General features: G+C 46.2%; 1 non-coding gene across 1 annotated transcript; it reads left to right on the top strand.

The window, feature by feature from the left end:
• The first annotated feature begins 9,447 nt into the window (after positions 1-9,447).
• LOC118144550 (U5 spliceosomal RNA) lies at positions 9,448-9,564 on the top strand. The gene has a single exon (XR_004729319.3). It is a non-coding gene; the product is annotated as a U5 spliceosomal RNA (small nuclear RNA).
• The last annotated feature ends 11,951 nt before the right edge of the window (positions 9,565-21,515 follow it).

Below are 21,515 nucleotides of genomic sequence, written 5' to 3'. Positions count from 1 at the left end.
CCTGCCCCTTTCGGCCAAGAGAGGAAACTTGAGCCCGATGTGGTTTCTGCCCACACCCCGCCCCCACCATGCTCCTGGCCAGCGGGGGCACACATGGCTCCAGGCCTCTCCCAGGAGTCCCGCCAGGTCTGCGTTTCTTCCACGCATATGATGAATTCTAACCTGATGGTCCACTCGAACATGACCTTTACATTTTATACAGGCTGTTGTTGCCTGCTGTCCCCATGGCTCTCTTAGGCATGGGGAAACTGAGTCATATCAAGGTGGAAGGCAGTTGGAGGTAAGGACCAGGTGTCTAGCTTCCCAGCTGTCTAAGCAGGTGAGCATTTAGGGCATAGCCTTCATTTAAGGAAAACCTGGGCTCTGGGAACAAGGGCAGGGGAACTATTTGGAGGAGGAGGGGCCACTGGCTGCTTTGATGTGTCCTTTCACCTGTAGCCTTCTCCCCTCCCCCCTCAGCCTCAGATGTCCTAGGACAAAGGCCTCTTTCTTGGCCAGGTTTTTGTTAGTGTGTGAGGGGAGTTAGGTGGGGGGCCACCCAGCAGGGAGATTATTCACCTCCCTTAAAGGGGACCCCAGGTGCCCTTTGTCCTCCTTTCTTCCAGGCAAAGCACCCCAGCCACATGGCATCCAGCTCCCTTAGGCCAGTAAGTACCCTTATTCATCTTTTTTTCCCTCTCTTTTTTTCCAGAGGCTCACTCTGTTGCCCAGGCTGGAGTGCAGTGGCATGAGCTTGTTTCACTACAATTTCAACCTCCTAGGCTTAAGCAATCCTCCCACCTCAGCCTCCCAAGTAGCTGGGACTGTAGGTCAGCACCATCATGCCCAGCAAATTTTTCTTTTTCTTTTTGGTAGAAGTGGTGTCTCACTATGTTCTGTTGGCTGGTGTTGAATTCCTGGGCTCAAGCAATCCTCCTGCTTTGGCCTCCCAAAGTGCTGGGATTACAGGCATGAGCCACTTCACCCAGCCCACTTGTTTATCCTTTTGCCTCCAAGCTACACAACCAAAGCGGCACAACCAGAGGTCAAACAGCTCTTTCTCCAGATACTATGAGAAAAGAGTCTTTCTTCCTCCTAGTTTTTAATGGCTTTCAGCTCTGTATGTCTAGCTTCAATTCTGACATCTGCAGCTTACATTTTTTCTTCTTACTGTGTTCAAATTAAATTAGAAACATCTGAAGACTGGGGAAGCAGATAGGTGCCACTCTGGGGCAGGACTGGCATTCAACCAGCACACTCCAATAGGATTGTATTTGCTGTTAAAATAATGAGAATGTTCTGTCCTAGTTGATAAAAGGCAGTTGCTGTGAGCCTTCTATGTGTCCCCCACGACTACACCAGTAGCCCAGTTCTCCTCCAAGATTCCCAGCAACTCAGCAACACAACCATGCAAGTAAAGAGGCAATGCTGGTCCCATAAGGAGCCTCCTGTGCTGCCTGCTTGTGCTGGAATTGGCCAATGCCCATGCCAAACCTATGGCTTTTTGTTGTAGTTGTTTTGAGACAGAGTCTTGCTCTGTCGCCCAGACTGGAGTGCAGAGGTGAGATCTCAGCTTACTGCAACCTCCGCCTCCCAGGTTCAAGTGATTCTCCTGGCTCAGCCTTCTGAATAGCTGGGATTACAGGCATGTACCACAACTGGCTAATTTTTTTCTTTCTTCTTCTTTATTTTTTTTGAGACAGACTTTAGCTTTGTCACATATGCTGGAGTGCAATGCGTGATCTTGGCTCACTGCAACCTCCGCCTCCTGGGTTCAAGCGATTCTCCTGCCTCAACTTCCCAAGTAGCTGGGATTACAGGCATGCACCACCACACTGGGCTAATTTTTTGTATTATTATTATTATTATTATTATTTTGAGATGGAGTCTTGCTCTGTCACCAGGAGCCAGGCTGGAGTGCAGTGGCGCAATCTCCGCTCACTGCAACCTCTGCCTCCCGGATTCAAGCAATTCTCCTGCCTCAGCCTCCTGAGTAGCTGGGACTACAGGCTCGTGGCACCATGCCCAGATAATTTTTGTATTTTTAGTAGAGATGGGGTTTCACCATGTTGGCTGGGATGGTCTTGATCTCTTGACATCATGATCCGCTTGCCTCGGCCTCCCAAAGTGCTGGGATTACAGGTGTGAGCCACCGCACCCAGCCAGTTTTTTGTATTTTTAGTAGAGATGGGATTTCACCATATTGTCCAGGCTGATCTCCATCTCCTGACCTTGTGATCTGCCGACCAGGGCCTCCCAATGTGCTGGGATTACAGGCATGAGTTGCCACGCCCAGCCAAACCTATGGTTAAATGCTTTGAATTCCATCCCTATTCCAGTAAATCATGACTGCACATGCATGATCAAGGTAGGACAGCAGGCAATGCAATGACTTCACTGCATGTTACACATGGGTTCACTGTCTCTTGAGACGGGCATGAATCTGGGTCACATATGTAGGCTCTCAGATACAATTCTCTCATTTGCATACTTATTTGGGCCACTCAGAGGGATGAAGAATGGTAACAGTCTCACTTGTGGCTGACTATATAATATCAGGTTGCAGATAGTCAACATTTATTGAATGAGAATTATCAGTTCAGGATACTGGTGTTGCATATACAATTATGGATAACACAAGGCTCATCATTCATTCATTCAACAAATATTTATTGAGTATCTACTATATTATACATCCCAGGAACACAAAGATGAGCCGGACAGTCTATATCTTCAGTCAAGTCTAGTCAGGGAATTACATTAATAAATGTGTTATATATATACATATGCCAGGTACAGTGGCTCATGCCTGTAATCCCAGCACTTTGGGAGGCCAAGGCAGGTGGATCATGAGGTCAGGAGTTTGAGACCAGCCTCATCAACACGGTGAAACCTCCTCTTTACTAAAAATACAAAATGATTAGCCAGGCGTGGTGGCATGTGCCTGTAATTCCAGCTACTCAGGAGGCTGAGGCTGGAGAATTGCTTGAACCCAGGTGGCAGAGGTTGCAGTGAGCCAAGATCATGCCACTGCACTCCAGCCCGGGTGACAGAGTGAGACTCCATCTAAATAATAAAATAAAATAAGGTGTATATAAAGTGCAGTGGAACAGAAGAGGAAATAAATTCTGCCTGGTGAAATCCAAGGAAGGCTTTACAGAGGAGGTGAAAATTAAGCTAGATTGTGGAGAAAAACTAGGAATTTCCCAGGCAGAGAAGGGGAAGAGAGTATTCCAAGTGAATATGTGAAGGCATGGAGGCATAAAATACAGAGAATACTTTGGGTTTACTAGGTTGGGGTATGGGATGGGAAGTAGTAGAAGATAATCCTGGAAAATTTGACAAGGGCTAAATTATACAGTGTCTTGAGAATCAACTAGAGTATACTCTAGGGAGAGTATACTTTATCCTGTAAACAATAGGGACTGATAGAAGTGTTTGAAGTCATCTCTACTTATTTGAGGGGACAGACATCGTCAAGTAGGGGGACCTAAGTGAAGAGACAGCCTTCCTTCACTAAGGTGACTGGCTAGGTGGAGGTGTCTCTCCCATCTCACCCTCACTCCTCTCCTACAGAGAAAGAGGACTTCACTGTGGTTCTCAGGCTGTGTCCTGGCTCCAGAACACCCTTTATAACCCTCAAAGGAAGGGTGGTTCCTTTAGCCCCTTATTCTGAGATTCCTGAAATCCAGGCTAAACACCCTTCTACCTGAAGTCTCTTTTGTTTGATTTACAAATTGCAAAGCATTAGGAGCCAGCCTGAATGGATTGAATAGTGCCTATGACTTGGTGAAGCAGGTATGTCTAAGATTTTCCTATCCTCAAGATTCTCTCACTTCATCAAATGTAGTAGAGACAGAATACCATATGGAGAAGAACATGGCCACATATCTTTACTATTTTATCATTCTACACCTATGCTGCTAACCCACCCCGTAAAAGATTGACTTCTTGTCACACCTGGTCAACCCACCCCACCCTCACCCCCATAACGTGTGCGTACACCACCACAGGCAGCAGGTCAAGCCACAAGCAATGTTGCCAAACACCCCGCTGTTATGCAACCAGCTTCCCGAGAAGGGCGGGGTGGGTAGAGGTGGAACCAGGGGAGGGCCATGGGTCCCAGAGGGAGCTGGCTGCCTTGCCTGCTTGCCTGCTGGTCTGACCGCAGTGGCCCCAGAGGGCGGGGGCAGGGCTGGCCCTTTATCAGTGCCCTGCAGGATTGCACCCACCACCCCCTGGCTTCCTCTCTCAACAGACGGAAAGGGGAGGCAGCCACAGGGGGCAAGGGGAGGGCTGGGCGTTATCCTAGGCAGCAGAGCCAGGCGGTTACCCCGATGGTTGGGGGAGGTGGTGGAGGGGTCTGGGACCAAGGAATAGTGAGGCCCCTCTTACTAAAGTAGGGGCTGGCACTGGTCTAAACCGAGGCTCAGATGGCGGACCAGATTTCCTGAGGCATCTACTCATTGTTCCTTGTGTTCCATTTGGGTAAGGATAGGATTAAGAAAAGTCTTTGAGGAGGTTTCTTTCCTCAGATAAAAATTTTTAGAGGATTGACTCAGGAGTTAAAGGGAGACTGAACCCCATTATCAGGCCAAAAGGGTTTGGGGTTTTCAAGGGATTTGGATACGAATGCGGTTCCCAGACCCTGGCATCTAAGAGTTATGCCCTTTAGCAGAGCCCAGTACTGACACCAAAATGGATGAAGGCTGATAGATAAGTCTAGCATAGCCCAGAAGAAATCATCCCTGGGGCTTAATTCTACTTTATTTATTATTTTATTTTATTTTTGAGGTGGAGTGTTGCTCTGTCGCCAGGCTGGAGTGCAGTGGCCTGATCTTGGCTCACTGCAACCTCCGCCTCCCAGGTTCAAGCGATTCGCCTACTTCAACTTCCCAAGTAGTTGGGATTACAGGCACAAGCCACTACACCCAGCTAATTTTTGTATTTTTAGTAGAGACCTACTTGCACCATGTTGGCCAGGATGGTCTTGATCTCCTGACCTCGTGATCCACCTGCCTCAGCCTCCCAAAGTGCTGGGATTACAGGCGTGAGCCACCGCGCAGGCCTTAAGAGACGTGAGACGGGGGGGTTTCACCATGTTGGTGTGGGGCTTAATTCTAAATCTAGAAAGAGAAGTAATTTCCTGGTGCATAGAAGATCTGACTCTTAACACTTGGGCTTGGGTTTCAGCCTGGGTGCTGTGACTCACACCTCTAATCCCAGCACTTTAGGAGGCTGAGGCAGGAGAATCACTTGAGCCTAGGAGTTCCAGACCAGCCTGGGCAACATAGTGGAACCCTGTTTCTACAAAAAAGTAAAAAAAATTAGCTGGGCATGGTGGCATGCACTTGTAGTCCTAGCTACTCAGGAGGCTGAGGTAAAAAGATGGCTTGAGCCCAGAAGGTTGAGGCCGTAGTAAGCTGTGACTGTGCCAATGCACTCCAGCCTGGGTGACAGAGCAAAACCCTGTCTCAAAAAAATAAAATCGTCTGGGCACAGTGGCTCATGCCTAGAATCCCAGAATTTTGGAAGGTTGCGGTGGGAGAATCACTTGAGGTCAGGAGTTCGAGACCAGTCTGGCCAACATGGTAAAATCTGATCTCCACTAAAAACATAAAAGTTAGCCGGGTGTAGTGGCATGAGCCTGTAATCCCAGCTACTTGGGAGGCTGAGGCAGGAGAATCGCTTGAACCTTCAAGACAGGGGTTGTAGGGAGCCGAGATCTTGCCACTGCACTCCAGCCTTGGTGACAGAGCAAGACTCTGTCTCAAAAATAAATAAATAAATAATAAAATTAAATTAAATTAAAAGACCTGGGGGCCAGGCATGGTGGTTCACGCCTGTAATCCCAGCACTTTGGGAGGCCGAAGTGGGAGAATCATCTGAGGTCAGAAGTTCGAGACCAGCCTGGCCAACATGGTAAAACCCCATCTCTACTAAAAATACAAAAATTAGCCAGGTGTGGTGGTGCACGCCTGTAATTCCAGCTATTCAGGAGGCTGAGGCAGGAGAATCGCTTGAACCTGGGAGGCAGAGGTTGCAGTGAGCCAAGATAGCACCATTGCACTCCAGCCTGGGCAACAAGAGCAAAACTCATGCCTGTAATCCCAGCTCTTTGAGAGGCTGAGGTGGGCGGATCATGAGGGCAGATCAAGACCATCCTGGGCAACATGGGGAAACCCCGTCTCTACTAAAAACACAAAAAAATTAGCTGGGCATGGTGGCACATGGCTGTAGTCCCAGCTACTCCAGAGACTGAGGCATGAGAATTGCTTGAACCCAGGAAGTGGAGATTGCAGTAAGCCGAGATAGCGACACTGCACTACAGCCTAGGCTACAATGCAAGACTCATCTCAAAAAAAAATTAGCTGTGTGTGGTGGTGCATGCCTGTAAATCCCAGCTACTTGGGAGGCTGAAGCAGGGGAATCACTTGAACTCGGGAGGTGTAGGTTGCAGTGAGCTGAGATAGCGCCGTTGCATTCCGGCCTGGACAATAAGAGTGAAATTCTTTTTTTTAATTTTTTTTTTTAAAGATGGGGTTTCACCATGATGGCCAGGCTGGTTTTGAACTCCTGACCTCAGGTGATCCACCCACTTCGGCCTCTCAAAGTATTAGGATTACAGGCGTGAGCCACCACGCCCAGCCCAAGAGTAAAATTCTGTCTTAAAAAAAAAAAAAAAAAAAGTTGGCTGGGTGTGGTGGCATACGCCTCTGGTCCCACACGCCTGTGGTCCCAGCTACTTGTGAGGCTGAGGCAGGAGAACCACTTGAACCCAGGAGGCGGAGGTTGTGCCACTGGGCAACAGAGTGAGTCTCAAAAAAAAAAAAAAGACTTGGGCTTGGTGTCCAGTGTGGTGGCTTAAACCTGTAGTGCCAGGTTCCAGCTACTTGTGCGGCTAAAGCAGAAGGATCACTTGAACCCAGGAGTTTGAGGTTACAAAGAGCTATACTCTAACCACTGTACTCTAGCCTGGGTGAAAGCAAAACCCCATTTCTAAAAAAACAAACGAAAAAACATGGGGTTGGGTCTGGGCATTTACTGGCTATGTAGCCTTGGGTAACACAACTTTTCTTTTTTTTTCTTTTTTTTTTGAGATTGGGTTTTGCTCTTGTTGCCAATGCTGGTGTGCAGTGGCACAATCTCGGCTCACTGCAACCTCCGCCTCCCAGGTTCAAGCAATTCTCCCGCCTCAACCTCCCGAGTAGCTGGAATTACAGGCACGCACCACCACACCCAGCTAATTTTTTCTATTTTTCTTAGTAGAGACAGGGTTTCATTATGTTGGCCAAGCTACTTTCAAACTCCTGAATTCAGGTGATCCACCCATCTTGGCCTCCCAAAGTGTAGGGATTACAGGCGTGAGCCACCTCACCTAGCCAACCCAACCTTTCTGAGCTTAATTTCCTCACCTGAAAATAGAGACAATGATGAGAATGCTCACTTAGTGAAGTTGTTAGGAAGATAAAATGGGATCAATACGGCAGAGCACAGTGGCTCACAGTGGGAGGTCAGGCATTCAAGACCAGCTTGGCCAATATGGTGAAGCCCTGTCTCTACTAAAAAATGAGCTGGGCATGGTAGCTGTAATTCCAGCTACCCGGGAAGCAGGAGAATCACTTGAACCCGGGAAACAGAGGTTGCAGTGAGCTGAGATCGTGCCATTGCATCCCAGCCTGGGTAACCGGGCAAGACTCAGTTTCAAAAAAAAAAGGCGTCAATACAAAAATGAGTCTGTTTCTTATAGATGAAAGCTTAGATACCTGGAGGCCAGAGTGACCCAAGGGCTTGAGGAACTGAGAATGCCTTAATGCCCTATCTGGAGGCTAGACTCTGGTAGAGAGATGCTTGGGACCAACTGAAGCCGGTAAAGAGCCTGATTCTGGAGAAGAGCCAGGGCTAGGCTGCACCAGTGTTGGTGGGGAGGGGCGGTGGCTAGACTTCCAGGAACTAGCCTGCAAGCCATGGCTCTCCCATCCCAGCACTAGGGGGCACGGCTAGTTCCAGCCACGCCTTGGGCTCAGTGCCAAGCTTATGGACTTCAGTCACCTTCCAGGAACCCCAGAACCTCTGCCCCACCCCACACTGTTGCAACCCTGTAAAGTGAATGGAGCGGCCTAGGAAGTCCCACCCTCTGCTCCTCCTTAGAGGATGGAAGGCCAGATGCCTGGCCATTTACTAACTTCACAGGCATCCTTCTCATTCCAGACCTACATCTTTGCTCCTGCCGCTCCCTTCTACCTGGACCCTTGGGCCTTCCTTGACCCTTCCTACCAATCTGAGGCAGTATAGAGTAGATGAGAGATCTGGGTTTGAGTCTCAGCTCAGCATCTAGCAGTGTGGACTTGGGCAAATTATCTAACCTCCTTGAACCTCAGTTTACCCTTGGTAATTAGGGAGAACAGAGCTTCCATCACAGGCTGTGTAAGGGATCAGATGAAGCAATGCACTTGCAGTGCTTATACAGGAAATACATTGATGTTGGTTCCCTTCTTTTTTTTTTCTTCCAGACAGCGTTTCTCTCGTCTCCCAGGCTGGAGTGCAATGGCGTGATCTCAGCTCACTGCAACCTCCACCTCCCGGGTTCAAGCGATTCTCTTGCCTCAGCCTCCCGAGTAGCTGAAATTATAGGAGCCTGCCACCATGCCCAGCTAATTTTGTATTTTTAGTAGAGATGGGGTTTCTCCATGTTGGCTACGTTAGTCTCCAACTCCTGACCTCTGGTGATCTGCGTGGCTCAGCTTCCTGAAGTGCTAGGATTACAGGCGTGAGCCACTGCACCTGGCCATATTCCTCTTTTCTAACTTATTTTGCAATTATATGTATAAGAGAATTAATAACCTCATTTAAATATTTTTCTATTTGGACCACATGATTTTATGTTTTATTATATCATTCTGTAATAGTGATGGTAAAAACAGAATTGAACAAAATTTGTTTCAGGCACCATAGTACGATGGCTAAGAGCATGAGTTTCAGAGTCAGAAAAGCCTGCACTCAGACCTTGGCTCTAAAGATGGGAACAATAGACACCGAGGACTACTGATGGCAGGGAGGGGTGGAAAACTACCTATCAGGTACTATGCTCATTACCTGAGTGACAGGATCATTCATACCCCAAACTTCAGTGTTATCCAATATATCCATATAACAAACCTGCACGTGTACCCTCTGAATTTAACATAAAAGTTGAGGCCAGGTGGGGCGGCTCATGCCTGTAATCCCAGAACTTTGAGAGGTTAAGGAAGGAGGATCTCTTGAGCTCAGCAGTTTCTAGGCATGGCTGCATGTACCTGTAGTCCTAGCTACTCAGAAGGCTGTGGTGGGAGGATTGTTTGAACCTAGGAAGTCAAGGATGTAGTAAGCTGTAATCATGCCACTGCACTCCAGACTGGGTGACAGAGACTCTGTCTAAAAAAAAAAAATTAAATTAAATTTGAAATTATTTTTAAAAGGCCAGTTGTGATGCTCTAGTTTCTCTTCATAACGAATAAATCTTTCGCCTCTTACTAAAGATTTCACTGGAGAGGAACAATTATGAGTTTATAACCGAATTTTTTGACATCCTGCTTAGGCAGGGCTCATGAAAAAAAATAAATAAAAGACCAGGTGTGGTGGCACAGGCCTGCAATCCCAACACTTTGGGAAGCTAAGGGAGGAGAATCATTTGAGGACAGAACAATTAGCCAAGTAAAAAATATATCAATTATGCCAACTGCTTCAGAAGCTTTAAATAAAGTTCATGGCCGGGTGCAGTGGCTCACGCCTGTAATCCCAGCACTTTGAGAGGCCAAGGCGGGTGGATCACTTGAGGTCAGCAGTTCGAAACCAGCCTGACCAACATGGCGAAACCCTGTCTCTACTAAAAATACAAAATTAGCTGGGCATGATGGTGCATGCCTGTAATCCCAGCTACTCGGGAGGCTGAGGCAGGAGAATCGCTTGAAGCTGGGAGGCGGAGGTTGTAGTGAGCCAAGATCATGCCACTGCACTCCAGGCTGAGCAACAAGAGCAAAACTCCATCTCAAAAAAACAACAACAACAACAACATTAATTACAGTTCCCCATCCCCCCGACCAAAAAACAAGAACAAAAGAACACCTTGGCTCTGACATTTACTTTGAGATATCAGGGAATTTATTTATTTATTTGTTTGTTTTAGAGACAGGGTCTGGCTACATTGTCCGGGTTGGTATTGAACCTCTGTCCTCAAGCAATCTTCCTGCCTCAGCCTCCTAAAGTGTTGAGATTACAGGAATGAGCCATTGTGCCCAGCCGATCTTTTTGTTTCTTATTTATTTATTTTAGTTTTTAATTTTTTTAGAGTCAGGGTTTGACTTCCAGGCTGGAGTGAAGTGGTGCCATCATAGCTCACTGCAGCCTCAAACCGTTGGGCTCAAGTGATCTTCCCACCTCAGCCTCCCAAGCAGCTGAGACTACAAGTCCGTGCCACCACACCAGGCTAATTTTTAAATTTTTTGTAGAGACAAGGCTTCACTGTGATGCCCAGGCTGGCCTCAGATCCCCAGACTCAAACAGTCCCCCAACCCTGGTCTTCCAAAGTGTCGGGATAACAGGTGTGAGTCACTGTGCCCAGCCTTTTAATTTTTAAATAATCTTGGAGTCAAGATTATTTGGGAAAAAAAAGAAAAAAAATTTTTTTTTGTAGTTAGCTGTGTAAAAAATTTTTTTTAACTTTTTTTTTTTTTTTGAGACGGAGTTTCGCTCTTGTTACCCAGGCTGGAGTGCAATGGCGCGATCTCGGCTCACCGCAACCTCCACCTCCTGGGTTCAGGCAATTCTCCTGCCTCAGCTTCCTGAGTAGCCGGGATTACAGGCACGCGCCACCATGCCCAGCTAATTTTTTTTTTTAAAGATGGGGTTTCATCATGTTGGCCAGGCTGGTCTCGAACTCCTGACCTCAAGTGATTCACCAACCTCGGCCTCCCAAAGTGCTGGGATTACAGGCGTGAGCCACCCACCATGCCCGGCGAAAAAAATTTTTTTCAAATGATCCATTCACTCCCCTTCACATCCAGAACTATAAACTTGCAGATGTTGTTAAGTTCCTCGTCCCTCTTTCCCTCCATAGAACTTTCCTGGAAAAAAATCCAATTCTAGTTAAATCCAACAATTCAGCTTCGCCATATTTATACCTGGGTAGCTAAATATTGATGGAGACAGTATCAGAATCTAGCTAACTAGCATCACTTTAAATTTATGCCCCTAAACTGGGCGAGATGGCTCACACCGGCTGAGGTGGGCGGATCAACTGAGGTTGGGAGTTCAAGACCAGCCTGACCAAGAAGGAGAAACCCCATCTCTACTAAAAATACAAAATTAGCCAAACATGGTGGCGCTTACCTGTAAGCCCAGCTATTCGGGAGGTTGAGGCAGGAGAATTGCTTGAACTCAGGAGGCAGAGGTTTCCGTGAACTGAGATAGCACCATTGGACTCCTGCCTGGGCAACAAGAGCAAAACTCTGCCTTAAAAAAACAAAAAACAAAATGTCTCTCTTCCTAACAAAAGTCATCCCCTCACAGCTCTGTGAAGGATGAAAAAAACTGAATTCTTCTGCGTGCATAGCTAACATTCAATTCTGCCCCCTAGCAATGTTTTTCTCTATACAGGTTACTATGTGTGAGCTCGTCCTGAGGAAGGCTGATAAAGTAATTTAGAGGTGGGGTGGATCTTAAGGGAGCAGTCGAAAGAGTTCATCCAGGTAGCACTCCAACCTACTGGATGAAAGCTGCAACTACATAATCCCAGGAATCTTCCTTTTTGTGGTCTTAATTTTCATTATAGTCATATGTTGGGGAGACACCTACACCTCAGAGACAAAGCCAGAGTGTTGATAGGTTACATGCCACAGTGGGTGCAGTGGCTCATGCCTGTAAGCCTACCACTTTGGGAGGTCGAGGCAGGAGAATTGCTTGAGGCCAAGAGTTTGAGACAGACCTGGGAAACATAATGAGACCTTATCTGTACAAAAAATTTAAAAATTAGCCAGCTGTTGTAGTGCACACCTGTAGTCCCAGATACTTGGAGGTTGAGGTGCAAGGATCACTTGCACCCAGGAGGTCGAGGCTGCAGTGAGGCCACTGCACTCCAGTCTAGACAACAGAGTTATCTTTGTCTTACCAAACCCAAAAGAAAACAAAAAAATGCCACCCTTCTGTTGTCTCCCCAAGATCTGATTAGTGCCAGAGAATTCCCCACTGACAATCCTAGATTCAGAGGGACCTCAACCAGTCGTTTTGTGGAGGGGACTTGCCGGCATCTCCAGGTCAACAGCTGTAGCTGCCCCAACTCTGCTGCCGTGACCACGGTACTGTTTCCTGTTCCGCAGTGGCTGGAGTAGAAGCTATGATTGTTACGGCAAGAAGAGTCAAAGCAAGCCCTGGGATGGGAGTTAGTGTCTAGAGCCTCCTCTAATTGAACTGTGTGGCCCCAGGCAGTATGAATTGCTTTTCTGGGTCTGCTTCCACTCTAGAATGGAAAAACAAAACAAAAAATTTCTCTCACTGTCTCTCCTGAGCATATGAAATAAGGCTCCTTCCACACCGGGGTTGATTAGAGTATCAAGGATAGAAACATTGCTAATATTTTTTTTCTAAGAACATAAAAAAAAAAAAGATTAAAAACAAAACCAAAAGATTAAAAAAAAAAAAACACAAAAAATAAACAGAACATCCAGGCTGGGCACAGTGGCTCACACCTGTAATCCCAGCACCTTGGGAGGCCCAGGTGGGCAGATCACCTGAGGTCAGGAGTTTGAGACCAGCCTGGCCAACATGGTAAAACCTCATCTCTACCAATAAATATAAAAATTGGCCAAGCGTGGGTGTGTGTGCCTATCATCCCAGCTACTAGGGAGGCTGAGGTGGGAGAATTGCTTGAACCCAGGAAGTGGAGTGGAGGTTGCAGTGAGCCAAGATTGCACCACTGTACTCCAGCCTGGGTGACAGAGTAAGACTAAGACCTTGTCTCAAAAAAAAAAAAAAAAAATTTAAGGTTCGGCTTGAATGCCCATGTCAATTTTGGTTAATTAATTCATCTTGGGAGAACTCACTTATGCTGACGAACCTTAGAAGACTATAATATATAAGCCACATGGTTGATTTACGTATTTCTAAATAAAACTTCCAGTGCCCTGAGGGCATGGTGGCTCATGCCTGTACTCCCCAGCACTTTGGGAGGCCAAGGCAGGCAGATCACTTGAGGCCAGGGGTTTGAGACCAGCCTGGACAACATAGTAAAACCCCGTCTCTACTCAGTAAAGTACAAAAATTAGCCAGGTGTGCTGATGCACACCTGTAGTCCTAGCTACTCAGGAAATATTTATCTATTTTCAAGTTGAATTATAACTTGAACCTGGGAGGCTGAGGTTGCAGTGACTTGTGATCATACAACTGCACTCTAGCCTGAGTGACAGAGAACAAGAGACTCTGTCTCAAGAAAGAAGGAAGAAAGTAAGAAAGAAAGAAGGCCGGGTGCAGTGGCTCATGTCTTAATCCCAGCACTTTGGGAGGCCAAGGTGGTCAGATCACCTGAGGTCAGGAGTTTGAGACTAGCCTGACCAACATGAAGAAACCCCATCTCTACTAAAAATACAAAATTAGCCAGGCATGGTGGTGCATCCTTATTCCCAGCTACTCAGGAGGCTGAGGCAGGAGAATCCCTTGAAGAAAGAAAGGAAGGAAGAAAATAAAGAAGGACTTAACCTCTCTGTACCACTTTTAAATTTTGTTATTAAAAAAAAAAAGAAAGCGATTGGGTGCAGTGACTCACACTTGTAATCCCAGCACTTTGGGAGGTCAATCACGAGGTCAGGAGATAGAGACCATCCTAACTAACACAGTGAAACCCTGGCTCTACTAAAAACACAAAAATTAGCTGGGTGTGGTGGCTGGTGCCTGTAGTCCCAGCTATTCGGGAGACTGAGGCAGGAGAATTGCTTGAACCTGAGGAGCAGAAGCTGCAGTGAGCCTAGATTGTGCCACTGACTTCATTGTGGGTGACAGAGTGAGACTCCATCTCAAAAAAAGAAAAAAAAAAAGAAAACTTCCAGTGGCCTACACAATCTTATTGGCTAATCAAAACAGTTGAGTACTTTGGAAGACAAATTTGATTATTAAAAGCTTGCTTAGTGAACAAGTGGAATTAATTAGATAGTTTTATTTTTTTGAGACAAAGTTTCACTGTTGCCCAGGCTGTAGTGCAGTGGTACCATTTTGGTTCACTGCAACCTCTGCCTTTAGGGTTCAAGCGATTCTTCTGCCTCAGCCTTCCAAGTAGCTGGGATTATAGGCGCCTACCACCACACCTGGCTAATTTTTGTATTTTTAGTAGAGATGAGGTTTCACCATGTTTGCCAGGCTGGTCTCGAACTCCTGACCTCTGGTGATCCACCCGCCTTGGCCTCCCAAAGTGCTGGGATTACAGGATGAGCTACTGCGCCTGGCCTAGTTGGATAATTTTAATGACTAATAGAACAGCATACATCTCCTTTATACAGATATGATATTCTTTCATGTTGGACAAATGGGTAATCTTTCCTAAATGTCGCTAGAGAAATACTGACAATCTAGGGGGAGGGGATTCTTTGCAGACCACTTCCTTACTCCCCCTTCTTTATCTTTTTTTTTTTGAGACAAGAGTCTTGCTGTGTCACCCAGGCTGGAGTACAATGGCGAGATCTCAGCTAACTGCAACCTCTGCCGCCTGGGCTCATGCGATGTTCCTGCCTCAGCCTCCGAAGGAGCTGGGACTATGGGCGCCCTCCACCATGCCCGCTAATTTATTATGTATTTTTAGTAGAGATGGGGTTTCACTATGTTGGCCAGGCTGGTCTTGAACTCCTGACCTTGTGATCTGCCCTCCTTGGCCTCCCAAAGTGCCTGGCCTCCTTACTCCCCTTCTATAAAGACAAGGTACAATCCAGTTGATTGGGTTTCAGCTCTAGCTGAGTTAATATAATTAATTCTGTTTATATTCCCTTCAGCCATTTTATTGTAATTGGGTTAGAATTTGATTGTGTTAGGCCTCTAGCCATTTTACTAAGTGATTAGTTTGCTAGAACTTTAGATATGTTGATAGAATTATGCTTTCCTGAAACTACACCAGATCATTTGCTGCTTCTACAAACGGCTGATCTCATCTATTATACTTTGACTTTTCCTAATTTTGTTTTTTTGGGTTTTTTGAGACAGGACCTCACTCTATTGCCCAGGCTGTAGTGCAGTGTCAGGATCATGGCTCACTGCAGCCTCTAACTCCCGAGCTCAAGTGATCCTCCTGCTTCAGCCTCCCAAGTAGCTGGGACTGCGGCACATACCACCACACTCAGCTGACTTTCCTAATTTCACTTGTGGTGCACAATCGTTTGGGGGACATTTTCTTACCGTTACTGTTTTGTGTCTGTTGTAAACTGCAGATCTGCAATAGATTCCTAGTTGGTCTTTCTGCTTTCTGTCTCTTCACATCCTTTCTGCACACACAGCTGTCAAATTAATAATTTAAAAATTACTTCCATCAACCTACAGAATAGAAGAAAATAATTGCAATTTATGTACCTGATAAGGTTCCAGTGTCAGAATATATGAAAAACTCTTCTTTTTTTTCTTATTTATTTATTTATTTTTTTATACTCTCCTACCCCCAAAAAGAACTCTTAAAATGGGCCGGGTGCGGTGGCTCACGCCTGTAATCCCAGCACTTTGGGAGGCCAAGGCAGGTGGATCACGAGGTCAAGAGATCTAGACCATCCTGGTCGACATGGTGAAACCCCGTCTCTAATAAAAAAAAAAAAAAAATTAGCTGGGCACTATGGTGCGTGCCTGTAATCCCAGCTACTCAGGAGGCTGAGGCAGGAGAATTGCCTGAACCCAGGAGGTGGAGGTTTCGGTGAGCGGAGATCGCGCCATTGTACTCCAGCCTGCGCAACAAGAGCGAAACTCCGTCTCAAAAAAAAAAAAAAAAAAGAACTCTTACGCCACCATGCCCAGCTAATTTTTTGTATTTTTAGTAGAGATGAGGTTTCACCATGTTGACCAGGATGGTCTCGATCTCTTGACCTCGCGATCCACCCGCCTCGGCCTCCTAAAATACTGGGATTATAGGCTTGAGCCACCGCGCCTGGCCAGAAAAAAGACCTCTTAAAACTACAACAGAAACAAACAATCCAACTTAAAAATGAATAAAGGACTTGAATAGACATTTCTCAAAAAAAGATTATGCAAGTAGACAAGCATATGAAAGATGCTCAAATCATTAGTCATTAGGGAAATGCAAATCAAAACCATGAGACACCACTTAATTCCCACTAGGATGGTTGTGAAAAAAACACAAAACCAAAAAACTCAGAAAATACCACGTGTTGGTGAGGATGCGGAGAACTCAGAACCCTCGAACGTTGTTGTTGGGAATGTACAATGATGTAGTCACTGTGGAAAATAATTTGGCAGTTCCTCAAGAAGTTAAACACAGAGCCTGGTGCAGTGGCTCACACTGTGTTCCCAGTGGTTGGAAGGGCAAGGAGGGAGGATTGCTTGAGACCAGAATTTCAAGATCATCCTAGGCAATGAAACAAGAGGCCATCTCTACAAAAAATTTTTTTTGAGATGGAGTTTTGCTGTTTTCCCCAGGCTAGAGTGCAATGGCTCAATCTTGGCTCACTGCAACCTCTGCCTCCCAGGTTCAAGAGGTTCTCCTACCTCAGCCTCCCAAGTAGCTGGAATTACAGTCACTTGTCATCCTGTCCAGCGAATTTTTTTTTTTTTTTGAGAAGGAGTCTTGCTCTATTGCCAGGCTGGAATGCAGTGGTGCAAACTCGGCTCACTACAGCCTCCACCTCCTGGATTCAAGCAATTCTTCCGCCTCAGCCTCGTGAGTAGCTGGGACCACAGGCACATGCTACCATGCCCGGCTATTTTTTGTATTTTTAGTATAGACAGGGTTTCACCATGTTGGCCACGATGGTCTCCATTTCTTGACCTCGTGATCCGCCCTCCTCGGCCTCCCAAAGTGCTGGGATTACAGGCGTGAGCCACCGCACCCGGCCAATTTTTGTATTTTTGTAGATACGGGATTTCACCTTGTTGGCCAGGCTGCTCCTGAACTCCTGACCTCAGGTGATCCAACTGCCTCGGCCTCCCAAAGTGGGGGGATTACAGGCTTGAGCCATTGTACCCTGTCTACAAAAAAGAAATTTTAAAAAACTCAGCTAAGTGTGCTAGCTACATGGGAGGCTGAGGATTGCTTGAGACCATGAGGCTGAGGCTGCAGTGAGCCGTGTCCTTGCCACTGCACTTCAGCCTGGAAAACAAAAACCAAAAAAGCAAAAACAAAACAAAACAAAAACAAAAAACCAAAACCCCAGAAAAGAAGTAAAACAGGCCAGGAGTGGTGGTTCACACCTGTAATCCCAGAACTTTGGGAGGCCAAGGTGGGTGGATCACCTGAGGTCAGGAGTTCCAGACCAGCCTGGCCAACATGGTAAAAACCTGTCTCTGCTAAAAATACAAAAATTAGCCAGGAATGGTGACATGCGCCTATAATCCCTGTTCTCAGGAGGCTGAGGCAGGAAAATCACTGGAACCCTGGAGGCAGAAGTTGCAGTGAGCCAAGATCCCACCACTGCACTCCAACCTGAGTAAGAGTGAGACTCTGTCTCAAAAAAAGAAAAAAAAAAAAGAAGTAAAACATAGCTACCATATAACCCAGCAATTCCACTCCTAGATACATACCCATAATACTTGAAAATATTTGTGGCCGGGAGCGGTGGCTCACTCCTGTAATCCCAGAACTTTGGAAAGTTGAGGTGGGTGGATCACATGAGGTTAGGAGTTCCAGACCAGCCTGGTCAAAGAAAAAAATAAAATATTTGTTGGCCAGGCACAGTGGCTCATACCTATAATCCTACCACTTTGGGTGGATCATGAGTTCAAGAGATCAAGACCATCCTGGCTAACACGGTGAAAACCCAACTCTACTAAAAATACAAAAAATTAGCTGGGCATGGTGGCACATGCCTATAGTCTTAGCTACTCAGGAGGCTGAGGCAGGAGAATTGCTTGAACCTGGGAGGTAGAGGTTGCAGTGAGCCAAGATTGCACCAGTATACTCCAGTCTGGGTGAGAGAACGACACTCCATCTCAAAAAAAAAAAAGAAAGAAAAAGAAAAATATGTGTTACAAATACTTGAAAACATTATGCTAAGTGAAGTAAGCCAAACACAAAAGGCCACATATTGTGATTCCATTTATTTAAAATATCCACAGGGACAAAAGTAGATTGGTGGTTGCCAGAGCTGGGGGATGAGGAGATAGGAGGTAAGTGACTGCTTTATGGGTATCAGGTTTTATTTGGAAATGATAAAAATGTTTTGGATCTAGATAAAGATACAATTGCACAACACTGTGAATGGCTAGGCATGGTAGCTCATGCCCGTAATCCCAGCTTTTGGGAGTCTGAGGCAGGAGGACGACTTGAAGCCAGGAATTTAAGACCAGCCTGAGGAACATCGTGAAACCCTGTCTCTACACAAAATAAAAAATAAAAAATTAGCTTGGTGTTCTAGTAAGTGTCTGTAGTCAGTGTTCAGTGATGTTCAATTATTTATAAGATGATAAATAACAATAGTAGAGGATTTAACAGTTCACATATATTTTCATACATATTATTTCATTTAATCCTTACATAACCCCAGTTTGATATTCAGTGTTTTCTTTTCTTTTGTTTTCTTTTTTTGGAGATGGAGTCTTACTGTGTCACCCAGGCTGGAGTGCAGTGGCTTGATCTTGGCTCACTGCAACCTCTGCCTTCCAGGTTCAAGTGATTCTACTGCCTCAGCCTCCCGAGTAGATGAGATTACAGGTATGCTTCACCATACTTAGCTAATTTTTTTTTTTTTTAACCTAGCTAACTTTTGTATTTCTAGTAGAGACAGGGTTTCACAATGTTGACCAGGCTGGTCTTGAACGCCTGATCTCAAGTGATCTGCCCACCTCGGCCTCCCAAAGTGCTGGGATTACAAGCGTGAGCCACCATGCCCGATTTTTTTTTTTTTTTTTGAGACAAAGTCTCACTCTGTTGCCCAGGCTGGAGAGCAGTGGTGCGATCTTGGTTCATTGCAACCTCCGCCTCCCAGGTTCAAGTGATTCACCTGCCTCAGCCTCTTGAGTAGCTGGAACTATAGGCACCCACAACTGGCTAATTTTGTTTTGAGATGGAGTTTTGCTTCTGACCTCAGGTGATCTGCCTGGCTCGGCCTCCCAAAGTGCTGGGATTATAAGTGTGAGCCTGAAAATAATGTATTTAGAGATTTAGCACCGTGCCTGGCACATAATAGGTGGTGAGTAAATGTTAGTATTGTCATTAAGCTGCCAAGCCAAGGACGACCCATTGACTGTGATGCCAGGCATAGTAAATGTTTGAACAACTCTCCTTGAAGAATAAAGGGACAAGCCTTCACTTCTTCCCGATATAAGGCTTAACATCTGGGATTCCACCAGAAAGTCACCTTCCTTCACAGTACACAGTAGTTCTATAATTCATATTGCATTGTTGTTTTTTTTTTTTTTTTCCGAGACGGAGTTTCGCTCTTGTTACCCAGACTGGAATGCAATGGAGCGATCTTGGCTCACCGAAACCTCCACCTCCTGGGTTCAAGCAATTCTCCTGCCTCAGCCTCCCGAGTAGCTGGGACTACGGGCGTTCGCCACCATGCCCAGCTAATTTTTTTTTGTATTTTTAGTGGAGACGGGGTTTCACCTTGTTGACCAGGATGGTCTCGATCTCTTGACCTCGTGATCCACCCGCCTTGGCCTCCCAAAGTGCTGGGATTATAGGCGTGAGCCACCGCACCCGGACTGTATTGTTTTCTATATTTTTATATATAGACTGGGTCTCGCTGTGTCATCCAGGCTGGAATGCAGTGGCTATGCACAGGCACCATCGCTGTTCACTACAGCCTTGAACTCCTGAGCTCAAGCATCCTCCTGCCTCAGTCCCCGTTGTAACTGGTACTACAGGCACATGCCACAGCGCCCTTGTATTTTTTTACATGTTTCTCTGATTCTACTCTATTAGAAAAATTCCTGAGTGGCCGGGTGCAGTGGCTTACACCTGTAATCCCAACACTTCTGGAGGCTGAGGAGGGTGAATCACCTGATGTCAGGAGTTTGAGACCAGCCTTGCCAACATGGCAAAACCTCGTCTCTACGAAAAGTACAAAAATTAGCTGGGCAGGCCGGGCGCGGTGGCTCACGCCTATAATCCCAGCATTTTGGGAGGCCGACGCAGGTGGATCACTAAGTCAAGAGATCGAGACCATCCTGGCCGACATGGTGAAACCCCGTCTCTACTAAAAATACAATACTAAAAGAAACTTAGCTGGGCATGGTGGCGCAGCCTGTAGTCCCATCTACTCGGGAGGCTGAGGTAGGAGAATTGCTTGAACCCAGAAGGTGGAGGTTGCGGTGAGCCGAGATTGCGCCATTGCACTCCAGCCTGGGTAATAAGAGCAAAACTCCGTCTCAAAAAAATAAAAAAATAAAAATTAGCTGGGCGTGGTGGTGGGTGCCTGTTATCCCGGCTATTCGGGAGGCCGAGGCAGGAGAGTCGCTTGAAACCGGGAGGCGGAGGCTGTTGCACTGAGCTGAGATTGCGCCATTGCACTCCAGCCTGGGTGACAGGGTGAGACTCCATCTCAAAAAAAAAAAAAATAAATAAATAAGAACAAAAGAAAAATTCCTGAGTAAGTTTGGAATCTCTTCTTGGAGAGCTCCTAAGGACATAATTTTCAGAGATGGTGGCAGAGCTGGGTGTGGTGGGGAATCCTTTTAGGATAATTAAGGCAATAGGGGTCCCCCTGCCCTAAGAGGAGTCGGGGACCAGAGAATCGAAGAATAGGAGAAAGCCAAGCTTCATCAAAACCATTCCTTATTGTGACATCCTTGCATTCAGTAAACTTCTCTTTTCTTATTTTGCAACCGCTTTTTTCTTTTCTTTTCTTTTTTTGAGAAGGAGTTTCCCTCTTGTTGCACAGACTGGAGTGCAATGGCACTATCTTGTCTCATTGCAACCTCTGCCTCCTGGGTTCAAGGGATTCTCCTGCCTCAGCTTCCTAAGTAGCTGGGATTACAGGTATATGCCATCACAAACGGTTAATTTTTTTTTCTTTAATTTTGTATTTTTTTTTTTAGTAGAGACAGGGTTTCTTCATGTTGGTCAGGCTGGTCTTCAACTCCCGACCGCAGGTGATCTGCCTGTCCCCGCCTCCCAAAGTGCTAAGATTATAGGCATGAACCACTGCACCTGGCCACAAGTGCTTGTTTCTACTTGAAAATCACAGACCCAGCCGGGCGTGGTGGCTCACGCCTGTAATCCAAGCGCTTTGGAGGCCAAGGCGGGCGGATCACCTGAGGTCGGGAGTTCAAGACCAGCCTGACCAATGTGATGAAACCCCCATCTTTATTAAAAAAAAAAGAAAAAAAAAAAAAAGGAAAGAAAATCGCAGAGCCTATTCCTA

The sequence above is a fragment of the Callithrix jacchus genome, chromosome 9, assembly GCF_049354715.1.
Source record: "Callithrix jacchus isolate 240 chromosome 9, calJac240_pri, whole genome shotgun sequence".
In the NCBI taxonomy this organism is placed as follows: domain Eukaryota; kingdom Metazoa; phylum Chordata; class Mammalia; order Primates; family Cebidae; genus Callithrix; species Callithrix jacchus.
Note: the sequence above shows the minus strand (reverse complement) of the source record. Positions and strands in the feature narration are given on the sequence as shown.